This window comes from Cupressus sempervirens, chromosome 9 (assembly GCF_028749045.1).
Source record: "Cupressus sempervirens isolate cs-2001-9-10 chromosome 9, ASM2874904v1, whole genome shotgun sequence".
Lineage (NCBI taxonomy): Eukaryota > Viridiplantae > Streptophyta > Pinopsida > Cupressales > Cupressaceae > Cupressus > Cupressus sempervirens.
In genome coordinates, this window is record NC_143126.1 from 659,758,477 (window position 1) to 659,773,098 (window position 14,622).

The 14,622-nt window shown below is 31.7% G+C and overlaps 1 pseudogene; it reads right to left on the reverse strand.

The window, feature by feature from the left end:
• Nucleotides 1–14,622, reverse strand: part of LOC149540472 (26S proteasome regulatory subunit S10B homolog B-like) — a 131,672-nt pseudogene that overhangs the window by 14,058 nt on the left and 102,992 nt on the right.

A 14,622-nucleotide genomic window follows, 5' to 3' on the forward strand; every position in this document is an offset into this window, starting at 1 on the left:
ACATTTGTTAATGTTATGTTCAAGCTTTCATGTTAATATACTTGTTTATATTTCAAATACAATTGCATATCTATTAAATACCATAGCTTCATTGTTAGATTTATTTATACCACTTTCTAGCATTCCTTATTTTAATTTCATTATTAAGGTTGATTCCAAACTAGGGTTTGACAAAGGAAAATCCCTCATCCAAACAACAAAACCATTTTTCTTGCACATATAGTGTTGAATAATGAATTGACGAGCATATTCAGATACCTTTTTTGTCAAACTTGCGAGATCTACAAACATAAATTTTGTCAAAGCAATGTAGGTCAAGGTCAATTTTTTGGGGTACAATTGTGCCCCAGGGTAAGATTATGCCCTACTATTAGTGTCAAGGTCAACCTCCCTTCAAAAGGACAAAATATTTTTGGGTTTTCTCCGTCTCGACATTTCTAGTCCAAAACAAGTTGCAAAATTCCCTAAAATAGTACACAGATGTTAGAAATTAGCATTTTCTAGAGTTAAGGTTAGTATTTGTCTTTTATCTATTTTAGAATTTAGGCACATACTCCTCAAAATAGAAAGACCATAACACCTCTTTTCTCCCTATTCTTCATCACATGATCCATTTCTGCATTGATCACTTTCTTATGCTTAATCAATTTGGATCATTCCTTTTGGAAATTAGGGTTGAAGAGAAAACCTTATTTTCTTTCTATTCATGTTGATAACAAAAATAGGCCACACCAAGTAAATAGATCTCATCTGTCCAAATGGATTGATACTATCAGTTGCTAGAGAAAGCCTAAGATTTTGAGGTTCTTCTTTAAAGTGTGGCCACTTTTCCTCTATGTCCATAAATGTTGAACCATCCATAGGCATTCGAATAATGTCATCTCAACTTCTATTCATGCATGGTAATCCATAAATTGTGTCAAGCTATTGCACTTGAATAATCATTTAAAACATGGAATAATGGGGACATAATGAAGAACCTTGTGAAGCACTTTTTTTTGTCACTTGATCATCTCGATATCTACTCATATGGCATTTGGGGCATTCTGTTATATTTTTGTGTTCTTCATGGTAAATTGCATGATCTTTAGAAGAAGCATCTATTGATCGATACTCCATTCCAATATGTTTCATAATGACACATAATTCTCGGTACGAGCGAGGAAGAACATTTGATGGTGGTAACAAATAGTCACCTATCAATCTGCAATAAAAAATATAAGTCGTTAGTATAAAAAATCTTAATGGTACATATTTCACCTTTTATATACTATAATGACATATACCACAAATCTTAGCATACGTGACATTGTTATGTAATTAGATAAATCTTTCATAACCTTTATATTCACCAACAACAATACAATAGAGAGAAGATTCGATTGAGATCCTTCATAAAGGGTCATGTTTTCCTTCTCAAGTAGAGGTATATCATGGACATCCTCAATTTCATCCTCATCATGGTCATCATCATCTATAGCAACAACACTAGTACCAAATGTGTCATGGATCAATGCATTTGTACCATCATCTTCAAATGTATTTTCTAGCACATGATCATCATCTTTCATGGGATCATGATATTCTCCTTCAATACTCACACCTCCATGTTCCTCTGATATGTGTTGGTACATATCATGTACTACCTTGGAGAGATCAACCTATATAAAAATGATGATAATCAAACCCCTATTCTATGTTTCATATGCATGTTAGTTGTGGAAACAATATAACATACAACTTATTAATGGACAATAATCAAACCCCCCTTCAGTGTGATCATTCTACCTAAAATGTCTCTTAGTTGTTTTGATTTTTATTCTTCTTCTCTTTAAGTCATTACAACTCTTGCAAGGACAATAACATCTATCATCGCTTTCTCTTTGAAAGTTAGATGCAAATATAGTGATTGTCTCCCTATTTTGATCAAATTCCTTTGTATTATCTGACTCAATTCTTCTTCACAAGAATAACTTATTCTTGTACCCTTATTGAGTTGGTTGTGTATATCTGCAAAAATATTGGACATGTTGTACTTAATATTTATATTTGTACATATGGTTTTGAAAGAAAAATTTGGTGCAATTAATGTGTATATCTATAAAAATATTGGACACGTTGTACTTAATGTTTATATCTACACATATGGTTTTGAAAGAAAAATTTGGTCTAATTAATGTGTATATTTTCAAAAATATTGGACATGTTGTACTTAATGTTTATACTTGCACATATGGTTTTGAAAGAAAAATTTGGTGTAATTAATGTGTATATCTGCAAAAATAGTGGACATGTTGTACTTAATGTTTATATCTGCAGATATGGTTTTGAAAGAAAAATATGGTGTAATTAATGTGTACATCTACAAAAATATTAGACATGTTGTATTTAATGTTTATATCTACACATATGGTTTTGAAAGAAAAATTTGGTGTATTTATGCCTCTTCTTTTTTATTTTGTTCAAGGGAAGCTCGTCAATTGTAATAGAAAACAAGAATGCATTTTCTAAGAGTTTACAATTGTTCAACAAAATTAATTTTTTACTAGAAAATGCACTTGAAGAACTATTAGCTCAGAAGTAAGAACATGGTGTTGAAATAATACAAAAAGTTCTTGACATGAGAGGTCCGTAAGTGAGGGTGTTGACCAATCTTGAACACTTGAATGCTGAAATGAAAGCTATCAAGGATCAAATACCTATGCCAGAGTTACAATACAATGTAAAGTTGATTTTAGATATGGTAGAGGCAGATATTCAAAATTTTGATCAAAATTTAAGTTACAAGAGAGAGTCTATGGCAATATACCAGAAGGAGAAGGCGCGGCTTCAAAAAGAGACTGCACAACACAAACAACAACTAAACAACATAGAGGATATTATGGGAGCACTTGATAGAATCTAGTTAAGTGTTGTAACAAATAAGATTGCATGAAGAAAATCAAATCCAAAGGCAAATATTATATCTACCTTGCTAACTACTAATGGGTTGGGCTATTATTATTTGTCCCCATCACATTCAGTTTGATAGCAATGTTAGGAAGGTGATCTCACCTATTTCATCCTCACTACTTTGAATTCCTTAATCATAATCTTGGGTGCACAAATTAATGACCAAGACATTTATGCCTTAGAGCCCTATTTGATCATCATTTGAAAGGGCCTCAAAGTCAACCACAAAATGTCTCTCAATATGTTGTTCTTTACTTTCATTAGAGGGGGAAACTGTCTCTTACATACTTGGACATAAGGGTGACCTTTTCTTCTTTTGAGGTGGCCCCTTGTCATCTATCCCCTTCCTCTTTATTTCCTCTTTTTTGTAACTCCTTGTCACCCCCTCCATTCTTCTTCTTGTTTTCTTGAACATTTTGGGAGTTGTACACATGATTCTTCATTTCGTTCTTCTACATCTTGCATTAGTTCATATTTCAATGGATTTTTTTTCCTTCGACTTAACCATCTATTGGTTTATCTACGTATGATTGAATGAAATTAAACATGAATCATTATTATGTCAAAACTTCATCTTTGTTTGACCAATCTATAGTAGCAATTACATTCTTTCTTGTTGTGTCATGATCACGTTGGAAACAACATATGCATTTGCTTAAACTAGCATATCCTAATATCTTAAATACAATAAATTGGATGGTGTAGTAACTGAACTATATGAGTTGTATCTATAGTTGACCACAAATTTCATTCATACTGATTATCAACATACTCTCTTGAAATATTTGAGCTTATATTTATTCTCTAATTATTTGCAGTCAAACAATGTTGTTTCCTGGATTTTCCAGAGGATCTTTAAAGAAAACACACTTCTCACAAGATTCTTACCATCCAATTTATTACATTTAAGATATTAAGATATTAGGATTTTTCATGATCACCTTGGAATTTTTCATTTACTGCATTTGCATTTTCTTTTCCATTGCTTATAAGAGTGTTTCAAGGTTGGGAATCACTTCAACACCCTTTTCATGGTTTAGAGGTAATTTCATTGTGGCAGAGGCTTCTACAAGGGAATGAGCCTCATGATTATGGCATTTACATAGAAGCAAAAATTTCTTCTTCAACTCCTTTCACTTAACTCTTCACTTAAGTTATTCTTGCAGCAGTGAGAATAACTGCTACAAATTCCTAGGAGCCAAGGACCCTAAATCTATGCTACATTTTCTTGAGACATGGGAGAATTTACTACTGGATTTAGTACTTCATAACATTTTATATCATATAGGATGCCCAAATTAACAACAGTATCCAATACATGCATGGTTACATCCTTGGCTTCCATTGTTGGGTTAGCATATGGATCCTTTATATCCAAACATTCGTTATAAGTTGGGGAATGCACTTCATGCCTAACATGCAAGTGATGCATCTGCATATGCAATTTTATCACCTTGAAAATTTGTATTTGATCCTGCTTGCTGGGAACAATTGATTGTTCATTTTATTGTACATAGTCTAATGACAGTTCTATAGGAATTTGTAATCAGCCTAGATAATTAGCAACTAGACCAATTTAACTAGGTTATGGTTTGTTTCTTTCTAAAAATATCTACTATGATATGTTTTTGTAAAATTTCTTGCGAACTCTGCCCATTTTTCATGGTTTGCATTATTTTTGTGCAGGATCTTGAGGTAAGTTTTATTATCTGGATTCTAGAATATGTATGCAGTTGGATCATTTTTTGTTGTTGTGCTAATATGTAATAAGAACCTTCAAAAAGATCTATCTATATATATATACTACAAGTTATGCAATTTATCATGTATTGCATTTGCATTTGCTTTGTCATTGCTTATAAGAGTGTTTCAAGGTTGGGAACCACTTCAACATCCTTTGAATGATTTACATGTATTGTCATTGTGGAAGAGGCTTCTAAAAGGGAATTAGCCTTGTGATTATGACATTTACATAGAAGTAGAACTTCCTTTTTCAACTCCTTTCACTCAACTCTTCACTGAAGTTATTCTTTCAACAATGAGAATAGCTACTACAAATTCCTGGGAGCCAAGGGACCCTGAACCTATTCTACATTTTATGGAGACATGGGAAAATTTACTATCAGATTCAATACTTCATAACACTTTGGATCATATAGGATGACCAAATTAACAACAATAATCGATACTTGGGATCCTCGTAGGGAGAGTGTGCCAATACATGCATGGTTACATCCTTGACTTCCATTATTGGGTCAGTGTATGGAGTCTTTATATCCAACCATTCATTATAAGTTGGAGAATGAACTTCCTTCCTAGAATACAAGTGATGCATTTGCATATGAAATTCTATCACCTTTAAAAAAATTATTTGATCCTGTTCGTTGAGAACAACTGATTGTTCATTTTATTGTACCTAATCTGATGACAGTTCTACATGAATTTGTAATCAACCCAACTAATCAACAACTAGATCAATTTAACTAGATTATGGCTTGTTTCTTTGTAAAAATATCTTCTATGATATTTTTTTGTAAAATTTCTTACGAACTCTACCCATTTTTCATGGTCTGCATTATTTTTGTGCAGGATCTTGAGCTAAGTCACTTAGCATGGGTTGAGTGAGTTTTATTGTTTTATTATTTGGATTTTGGAATATTTATGCAACGAGATCAATTTTTTTGTTGTGTTAATATGTAATAAGAACCTTCAAAAATTTCTCTCTACACATATTAAGACTAGGTTATGGCTTGTTTCTTTCTAAAAATATCTACCATGATATGTTTTTGTAAATTTTCTTGCAAACTCTACCCATTTTTCATGGTCTGCATTTTTTTTTGCAGGATCTTGAGCTAAGTCACTTAGCATAGGTTGATTGAGTTTTATTGCTTTAGTATTTGGATTCTAGAATATGTATGCATTTGTATCAATTTTTTAGTTGTGCTAATATGTAATAAGCACCTTCAAAAAGATATATATGTATATATAAAGACTAGATTATGACTTGTTACTTTCTAAAAATATTTGCTATGATATATTTTTGTAAAATTTCTTGCAAACTCTACCCATTTTTCATGGTCTAAATTATTTTGTGTAGGATCTTGAGGAAAGTCATTTAGCATGGGTTGAGTGAGTTTTATTGTTTTGTTATTTGGATTCTAGAACATGTATGCAACTGTATCAATTTTATGTTGGGAGCTAATATGTAATAAGAACCTTAAAAAGATCTCTCTGAATATATAAAGAGATATAAGTTTAGAAGGATATATAAGGAATACATGTTTAGAAGGAAAATAAAAGAACATTTATATAGGTACCTCTTCATGCCCTTGAAGAAAATCACAAAGCAAGGGCAAGTAGATCACAGGGCACAACATGACAATAAAATCGCAAAGTTCTAAGGGCATGACAATAAAATGCAGATATCACAAGGGCACAACAATGAAATGCATCGATCACAAGGACATGAAAATGTTCACATCTCTCTACCCTCATTCATAGCTCTCCACCTCTTTCATGCACAACTCTCCATAGTCAAAACAAATGGGGAATGATTTATCACTTTTTTTTAATGCTCATGTAGGCATCACAATAATGATGTCAATGTCGATATTGTGATGGCATTGGGGACAACTGGAAAAAAAAGAAAATGACCACAAACTACACCACCATCGCAAATTGTTGTCCCAATTTTACCTGAAATATTGTAGTGACAATGGATTAGGTTATAACAGAGCAAAGCTCATGGAAGGAGAAGGTAAGCTTTTGATGTTGGAGTCTCTAAACATTTATTAACAACCTTAGTTTTCCCATCTTATTGAGGATGGTATGAATAACTATGGGCCAATTGAGTACCTAAACATGAGAATAAATCTTTCCAAAATTGACTAGTAAAGATAGGATCATGATCACTGACAATAACCTTAGGTGTAGCATGTAGCTTTTGAATATTCTCCAAGTAAAATTTTCTACTATACTTGTTGTAAAAGGATGTGATAATGCAATGAAATGTGCATGTTTAGTGAGGTGATCTACAACCATGATGACATTATGACCTTTAGATTTGGGAAGCCCTGTGATGAAGTCCATGGTTACCTCTTCCCAATGCTAGCTAGGAATAAATAAAGGTTGCAAGAGACCCGATGTCTTAATTGTCTCCCCCTTATTTCTTTGACAAACCAAACATTCAAACACAAATCTTTGAACATCACCTTTTAGCCCTTCCCAAAAAAAATCTTGCTTGACTCGATGATATGTCTTCAAAAATTCTAAATGACCACCAATTGGGGACTCATGTAGCTTTGTGAGAATCTTGTGTTTAAGAGTGGAATTCTTATAGAGATACAAACACTCTTTATACCAAATAATATCCCCCTTTAAACAAAACTTATGTGAAATACTAGGATCACTTTTTACTTGTTGGATGATATTATGTGTTGCAACATTATTTTGCCACTCTGTTTTGGCTTCTACCACCCAATTTTCTTATAATATTGAAAGAGCACACAATAAGGCTTCATCTTTTTTGTCCTTCTCAGAAAGTACACTGACCACAATATTTTCCTTCCCTTTCTTATATAAAATCTCAAAGTCATATCCCAACATCTTAGTGACTCATTTTTTTCTCTTTTGAAGATAGTCTTTGTTCTAAAAAATATTTTAGGCTATCATGATCTGTATTAACCTTCAAGTGTCAACCCATTAAATAAGGCCTCCATTATTTAACTACATGAAGGATTGCTAGCATTTCCTTCTTATAAATAGGTTTGAGCTGAATTTTACCTTTTGATTGATGAATCTCAAAAGAAATTGGTCAACCTTCTTGCATGAGAATTACTCCTATCCCATTTCCAAAAGTATCACATTCCGCAATGAATTCCTTGGTGAAGTCTGGAGTGGAAAGCATTGGAGTTGTACACATAGTCTCCTTTAATTGCTCAAATGCTACATTAGTAGGTTCATTCCAATGAAAAGAATCCTTCTTCAATTGAGTGGTGAGGCGTGTTGCTATACAACCATAATTCTTCACAAATATTTTATGGTACCCTATCAATCCCAAGAAATCCCTTAGCTTCTTAATGGTTTTTGGAATAGGCCATTCCATGATAGCCTTAATTTGTTAGGGTCCACCTTTACTCCTTCATATGAAACTATGTGTCCCAAATACTCCACTTCCTTAAGACCAAAAGCACACTTGGATGGCTTAGCATAGATTTGATGATATTCGAGTAATTGTAATGCTTGATCTACATGCTACAAATGTTCTTCCCAAGTCTTGCTATAAATCAATATATCATCAAAGAACACTAAAACAATCTTTCTCAAGAACTTCTTAAAAATGGAATTCATCAAACTTTTGAATGTAGACGATGCATTGGTAAGATCAACTGACATCACCATAAATTCATAATGACCCTCATGAATTTGAAATGTTGTCTTACAAATATCTTCATCCTTAATTTGAATTTGGTGATAACACAATCTAAGATCTAAGTTGGAAAAATAAATAACTCCATCTAATTCATCTAGCAAATCATCAATGACTAGAATAGGAAACTTATCTTTAATGGTATACTTGTTAAGAATTTTATAATATGGATACATGTGCCAAGTTTCATCCTTCTTATGCACCATTGCCACAGGTGAGGAGTGAATTATTTGGCTATGCCTGATAATTCGTGCCTTTGGAATATCCTCAAAAAAAAATTTCTATCTCACTTTTTAGTATGTGTGGGTACATATAATGCCTGATGTTTGGTGGTTGGTTCCCTAGAACTATTTGTATGGCATGGTCATGATCCCTCTTAGGAGGAATTCCTTTAGGCATATCTCCAAGAATCACTAAGTGATGATCAATTATTGCCTGTAAATTTGAATGAGTAAGAGCATCAGATTGAGAGACTTCTAATGAATACAGTTGGGCCACAAATCCATCCACTCCTTTCTCAATAAACTTTTGCATTTGATGTGAGCTTACCATCTGCAAGGATTTTGCCTTCAACCCCCTTAGCTCCATTGCTTTTCCTTTTGATTGAAATATCATGAATAGTTCTTGGAAGTTCATCTCAATTGTTCTCAATGTAGTAAGCCATTGTACTCTCAAAAATAATATATGTTGCACCCATGTGGCTATTCAGCTAAATACTTTAGTAATAAAGGATTGGACATCCTTCTACATTGACCCCATGACTAGACATAATCATGTATTTTCCTAAGAATAACTTACTGACTTCATTTTATTTTTCAATCCAGGAGTGTAAGCTTGAGAGGGTGGCTGCAAAGTATATGCTCTGATTCCTCTTTAAGTGACTACAACTATAATAGAAAAGAAATGCTGAAGCAAATTAAGCTAAGAACTAAAATGATATTTTCCTTAAAGCTTAGAGTAATGTTGCAAACAATAAATCTACTTAAACACCTATGCTACATGAACAATAGAAGTCTACTTTGCAAGGAAATAAACTAAGAAAGAAAATATGCTCTAACAAAGTAGCGCACTCACCAAGTCGGTCCCCTTGAATGATTGAACAGAAACAATCAAGTCTAAAGGTGGAATTTTGATCTCTGTATTCTATTCATCCATAATAAGAAAATACATTTGAAAACAAGATTCTACTTTGCTAAAAAAATCTACCCTATTTCCTTTGGTCAAAACCAAGAAAAGATAAAAATCTAAAATCCTCTTTTTCAAGGTTACAATAGAAATTATTTAAAGGAAAGCTCAACAACTTCCTACTCCTACGATCACTCCATCAAGGAGGATTAGTTACAGATCATAAAGTCTAAAATAGAAACACTTATAACTACATTTTAACTCCCCTGGAAATATAGCAGGTTGAGGAAGCTATCTTTGTGTGCCACCATAATAGAATTTGCACCATGGCCCACTTATACAACAATTCATCAATCATCTGGTTGACTTTGACTTCAACACTAAAATGTTATCTTTAATACACATGACAACACCTGTAGAGCATTAAATGAAACAAATTCTACATACATGCATTTTATTTCATCATCAATGTTAGAAAAGGTATAATGTTCAAATTATCACTCTTGCAAATTCTACGGCCGCAAGAAAGAGACCTACCCAAACATAGCATAGATGAGAAAATATTTATCAGCATGTAATATCCTTCATTAAACCATAAAAAACCATGGATTAAAGCAAACACAACATAACTGATCAATCTATACTTCAATCTTCATGTCTTAACATATAGATAGCATATTCATAAAAAATAAGTTCTTTTACTAAAACCATATAGTCGTAAACTATTTCTTGCAAGATAGCTGTAAAAACAAGATAAAAAGTTCTCAAAATAATGGCCTTTTAGAGGCTCATCACACCCCTCCCCCCCTCCCCCCCAACCAAACTATTGCTGGTCTCTAGCAATCATGAAGTTCAAAATTCTATCTCACACTCTCCAGTCACTAGGTGTCCTTTCACCTAGCTCATTCCTCATGTAGTCGAAGTAACCATAATTTGACTTGAGCCTCTTCTAGTGCTAAACTTCAATAGTCATGTCATGATCTTCTGCATTATCATTGTAACACCCTGTCATGTGACCCAAAAAAAATTAACATAAAATTTCACTAAATTTGTCAAACTTTTTTTTAGAGATAAAGATAACATATACAACAACAGTTATAGAATAGCCAAAGTAATTAATATACACTTATACATCAACACCACAAAAATAGGTTACAACCCTTAAGGGTCCCATGAAGTTGAATCACATTTAAGTTTTAATTAATACTAAATCCAATATATAACACATCCATATTAAAGAATAACTATAAGTACAAGTCCATTTAAATAATATACAATTATATAAGATGCTACTTGGCAATAAATAGAATGCACAATCATCCACTGTATAGGTCACAGATTATGAAAGGCTGAAATAATATACATGATGAAATAAATTACATCATCTCTTAAGATCTTATGAAATCAAATACAATACAATAGTACAACCATCCATCATAGAAATACAAGAATAGATAGAAAGGAACATCTGCGCAAACACATCTAGCAACAGCATCTGACGGTCAGATCTCAATGGTATAAGAAAAAGAACTACCACCCAACCTTGTGGAACCTAAATGGCCCACTCCCACCATGCTAAGGAGATAAACTCAAGCCCCAAATAGGATAACAAACTCAAAAGTCAAAATCAATAGCTAGGTTCAAGGAAACACCTGAAAGAAAACCATATCCAGGGTACCAAGACACAAGTATCAACTAAACCTAGAGGCAACACAGACACGTAGGAAATCTATTATGCATGTGGGCAAGTGTCATCGCACCAACCAACTCTAGGGTTACCCAGCTATTCTTTTAATCCTTCGGTCCCCTAGTGACTCTATGTGACACTATCCTTTCATACTGACAAGGCATACTAATGAAGCATGGTTACAAAAAAGCATCCTCTTTACTCCCATCCTAGCCTGCACTAGCACTTGAGGCATGGGTGAGGAAAACAATGACTCTTATTAATTCATTTTAAACCCATTTAATGAAATGTTATCACTTATTAAACAACCTACAATGGGTTACCTATCAGTGTCTTTAGGGCCTCAACTTGCATTGCAAGCCACTTCCCAACATGACATATAGATAACCTACCCTAAGCTTAGTAAAATCAAAATATCACAAAAGACCACATGTCATACATCAATTCTTAAACAAGCAACTGACAAGTACCAAAAATCACTGATCATAATCATAGATTCCACCAAAATGATCATCCTAATAGGATTGATCCTAAAATCAAGAATATGTAAACCAAGCCATGTCATAACATGACATCACCATTCACAAATCATACAAACACCTCAGTCCTATACAAGCAATTGGAAAACAATCCAAAAACAACAGATCAAAGACTTAAAGGTTATATCAGATAGGTCACACCATTCACCTCAGTTTCACATAAGAACGCTGGAAAGCAATAACAACCAATAGATCAAAACACCTCATAGAGCATACAAGACACATTACCATGGTTGAGTATAAAAGATCGTATACAATGCATCATCATGACATCATAGACAAAACTCCCAAGCCTCTGGTAAACATCCTGATTGGTCAAAGCTAAGTCAACCCGACACCCAACAATAAAATGACACGTCATAAAAAAAGTGCATACAAAAGTGAATTTTATAATTCATTAGGTTTTGAAAGCCCTAAATTTCAATATTTACTAAATGTTTTTAGATTAAATCATAGACAATTCTATAATGGAAATCAATTTTCTCAAACAAGGGTTTCAACCCAAAGAAATTTTGAAAATAGAAAAACAATAGACACCGAGAAGATAGGAATTTAAAGAACGAGCAACTACTTCACAAACCCACAAGATCCTACTTGGATCTAATGCTAAAACAATGAATGTATAAACATGCAAGAATCTTCCTTTTCCTTCAAAGACCCTCTTTTCGAAAGTTAGCTCCTCCAAACCTATGTGTCTAGAAATGAGCTCTAGTTTCCTTAATAAAGAGTTTTTTTCCCCAAATCAGGGCTTTGATCATGCAATCATGCAAAAAACTCTGTCTTTAATTATTATATTTTAATTTTCATGTACACACTTTATGCAATTTAATTAAAATAAAATTTAATAAATTAAAGTTTTCTCTCCCTTATTAATTTTTGAAGTGTTTTTAATAATATATTTATTAATTTAATTAATAATATTATTTAGAGTTTATTATTAAAATAAAACTCCTAAATAATTATCATTAAATTAAATAAATATAATTATGCCACAATTAGAACCATAACTTTATCTTTAAATTTTCATTCTTTTATTTAAATAAATTCACGAGACATTTTTTACTAATATATTTTTTAACTTAATTAATAACATTATTTAAATTTTATTATTAAAATAAAACTCCTAAATAATTATCATTAAGTTAAATAAATATAAATACGTCAAAATAGAACTTTAATATAGTATTTTAAATTTAATTCTTTCATGCACATTTAAAGAACTTTTTAATTAAAATATTCTTTTATATTTTCTTTTCCTCCACTTAATTAAATAGTGCAAGCACTAGTTAAAGCATAGTTTATTATTTAAATTAAAAAGAATATTAAAGCTCTTTATTTAATGCAACTCTAATCTAATAATCATTAATTAAATAATCAATAATAAAACAATATTAAATCTTTAATCTTTTAATATTTTTAATTCTATTTTTATTCAACTTCTTAAATTAGACTTTTAAAATAAATATTTAAAATTGAATTACATATTTAACAATGTAATTAAATAACATCATATTCTATTTTTTCTTTAACCAATTTTCTAAATTTAGACCTCTAAACTTAGACTTCTAAATTTAGACTTCAAATTTTAGACTTTTTATTTAGAGCATAAATTTAATTAGTTTTTTATTAATCAAATATTCACATATTTTAATATTTTCTTAAATTAATCAAATAATATTTATTACTCAACTAATAATATTATTTAGGGTTTATTATTAAAAAAAATCCTAAATAATAATTATTAAATTAAATAAATATAAATACATCAGAATTAAAACTTTAATTAAATCTTTTAAACTTAATTCTTTTATTTAATTAATTTATAAATTAATTAAATATAATTAAATATAAAAGTTTCTTTATAAAATTTTCATTAAATTAAATCATTGAATTATCTTTTAATTCGATTTAATTAAAACAAAAAAAAATCACATACTCACAAAACCAAAAATGGTAACTCAATTGAAGACAAAGGACAATATCAATTCCAAGGTTAAAATCATGAATTCAGGTTACCTGAAGAATTTGAAAAGGTGAAATTAACTCAAATACTTGTCCTATTTTCTAGGACAATTGGCTTAGGGTTTAGGATTTGGATTCAAGAATTATCTCCCCACTTATACCATTGAAATATTGTGATAGGGTATGCTCATCTTGGCAATTCGGGGAAATCAATACCCAATACCTACAATCTACATAAAATCTACGCATGTACAAATACAATATTCTAAACTAAACAGGCAATGGCAGGAAGTGGTACATCACGTACATCCTGACTACCAAGTGACTACGACTCCCTTCCTCAACCACATTAGAAAAATCAAACGTAAGAAAATATACACGCACACCATACACATGCAAGTATGAGGTAAGTATCCATAGAAATCACATAAAAATCATTCATCTAACTAACATCATTAAATAAGTAAAAGTCAATGCATGAACATATATATCATCATTGAACAATCACACAACAACTAAAATAATTAGCACTAAAGTAACTCAACATATATATCAACTGAATATGAAATATATTTAATCTAATCTGGTAAACAATCACCGTTAATCATAAACATAATAAAAAATTGGCCTAAAAGAATCTTGACAATACTACAGAAAAAAGTCAACTAGGGGTAAGCATTACATCCACTCCCCCTAGACTTAGGCTTACTTCTAGAAGCCTACAAGAAAGATAAAACTAAACTAGGGGTAGGCATCACAGTCATTTACTGCTAGTAGTGGTTGCAGGAGGATTGGAGGCTGATGCCTTAGTGGTAGCCAATGTTTGCACTGATTTCTCCCCAATTCAATGTACCAAGGAATCCTTATTGTAGTAAGAGTCATATTTTGTGGAGAGTGTGGTTCTCTTATTTTTAAATCATGTGGCATTC